Here is a 2,086-nt window from a genome sequence, read left to right on the forward strand (position 1 = left end):
TACAGTATATATATATATATACTGTACATAAGTTTCTTTTAGATGTTCCAAGATCCAAACTGAAATCTAGAGGTGAACGGACTTTTGTAATAGCTGCTCCATAGCTGTGAAACAGTCTACCTCTTAAAACTCGGTCAGTTGAGGCTTTTAAATCTTTGCTAAAGACCCATTTCGTTTCTTTGGGTTTTGATTAAGACTGAGTTGGAGGTTCAGTTAGAGCTTTTTATATATTAGTGTGTTTTTGCATTGTGTTGGTATCTATTATTCGTTTGTTTTTTGATTCAAGTCTTGACTGAACTGTAAAGCACTTTGGTCAGCTTTCGTTGTTTTTAATGTGCTATATAAATAAATTTGACACTGACATATAAAATAATGTTAAAATTAATGTGTTTTATGTTCCCACAGTGAATAAAGTGCTCAGCTTTACACAACACAGTGTTCATGTTTCCCACAGCTGTACATGCTTCGCTCCCAGGTCGGTTTCAAACGGGCATCTCGGACAAATTTCCTGCCTTTGAAGTGGAGCTTTATCTTCCAGAACAAAGACACTTTGAGCCCGACAGGTAACTGAGTCACCTGCGCCTCTGTTCTGTCTGAGCACAACAGCACCTGGTTGGCTTTCAGTGGCGACTCAACTGTTAGTTTTTTGAGGTTAGTTATGTGATAGGCTCTGTATGACAGACTGAAAGAAGCAGAGTGGTTTTAACAAACAATATTCGTGGATATGGAAACCCTTGACYTGTTGAGGTGGGAGTGCTGCAGAAGCAAAATAGGCGTGAAAGGTTAATGTCAAAGTTAAGAACCTCTTAGCGTGCATAACTTTATATTTGTTTTAACTAATGTGTGCATCACATGAACATTCCTGACGCTTATTTTCCTAAACACAAGCCGGCTGTAAAATATTAGCTCTGAATGAGGATCTTACCTTGTCATGGCTCTGCACCTTACAGACTCCAGGGAGAAGATTAACATAAACAGAGATCTCAAGGGCAATTCCAGTTGTTTTCTTTCTTTTCCAGGACACTCCATGCAGAGCAGAGTTGGGACTTTGGTCTGCTTCTATCTCACGGTGAGGAAAGCATCATAAAAGTACAGCTCTGTGCAGACTGAGGGAAAGTTATTGTGAAACAGTCTTTGTGTGTTTTGCAGACATGACACCTTTCTAATCTGAAAGCTTTTTAGGATGAAGATTGTAGTTTAGGTTGCTTGTGTGAGTTTTAGCTGCTTACGGTTTTGTACCTCCAATTTTAGTTTCAGCATTTTTACCCCCACTGTTAAAGGGGTTCAGGATAATGACATAAAGACCCACAATGCCATGCAGGCACAAAAACATCATTGGGTTGAGAAAATAGAGGAAGAAGAGCTGTTTAACTGATAAAACAAATCTGTGTGAAAGAGGGAAAAACTAATTCCAAATTACAGAAAAACTCAAATCAGAAACCAGTAAAAGTCACAAAATAACTAAGAAACCCACAACTGTGATGCTGACATAAGTTTTATCCCAGCTGTCAGTGGGCAGGGTTAAAGGTTGTAAATTGTACATGCTTTTCATGATCTTTATTAGTTTTTTTTTTAAGTTTAAATTATTTTAGATTAGGATGAGTTTACTTACTTGTGTTTTCATTTTTTCTTCAGTGTCCTGTTTTCCTCGTTGCCACCAGTCCCTCTCCCTCAGCTCAGTCTTCAACTCTTCACCCACTCTCACCTGTGTCCTGCTTCATCCAGCGCAGCTGTTCCTCGTCTTCCTCTGCCTTTATATCCTCTTTGTTCCAGTTCAGTAATCATTGGAGCATTAAGTATTTCACATGCCCCGACTGGTTTTCCTCTGTCTCCCTCAGGTACTGTGATTTGTGCTGCTTTGTCAACTTTGTTTTCTGTTTAAATAAAGTCTAAGTTTGTCCTTGAGCTCCCTGTGCTGAGTCGGCATTCTTGGGTTCAGATCATCCTGAAACTCTGACAGGACAGGTTCTCAATTCACGACGACTACAATAAACTTCTGCTTTTATTAGAAAATAATAGACTTGTGTTTCGTTTGAAAAGGAGATTTGATATTAAGCAAAGTTTACACAGCAGGTCTAAATGCTCA

The 2,086-nt window shown here is 38.9% G+C and overlaps 1 protein-coding gene across 3 annotated transcripts in view; it reads right to left on the reverse strand.

Annotated features, from left to right (window-relative positions):
• Positions 1 to 1,847, reverse strand: part of stra6 (signaling receptor and transporter of retinol STRA6) — a 20,940-nt gene extending 19,093 nt beyond the window's left edge. Inside the window, exons 1-2 of one of the 3 annotated variants that reach the window (XM_014003649.1) lie at positions 1,613 to 1,847; positions 926 to 1,059 (exon numbers count right to left, since the gene is read on the reverse strand). The gene's annotated coding sequence lies outside the window, so the exon portion shown is untranslated. Of the gene's footprint in view, positions 1 to 925; positions 1,107 to 1,612 lie in introns of all 3 variants that reach the window. The other 2 variants (XM_014003648.1, XM_014003650.1) reach the window with 2 other exon arrangements.
• Between the last annotated feature and the right edge of the window lie 239 nt (positions 1,848 to 2,086).

Source organism: Austrofundulus limnaeus, unplaced genomic scaffold, assembly GCF_001266775.1.
Source record: "Austrofundulus limnaeus strain Quisiro unplaced genomic scaffold, Austrofundulus_limnaeus-1.0 Scaffold19, whole genome shotgun sequence".
Lineage (NCBI taxonomy): Eukaryota > Metazoa > Chordata > Actinopteri > Cyprinodontiformes > Rivulidae > Austrofundulus > Austrofundulus limnaeus.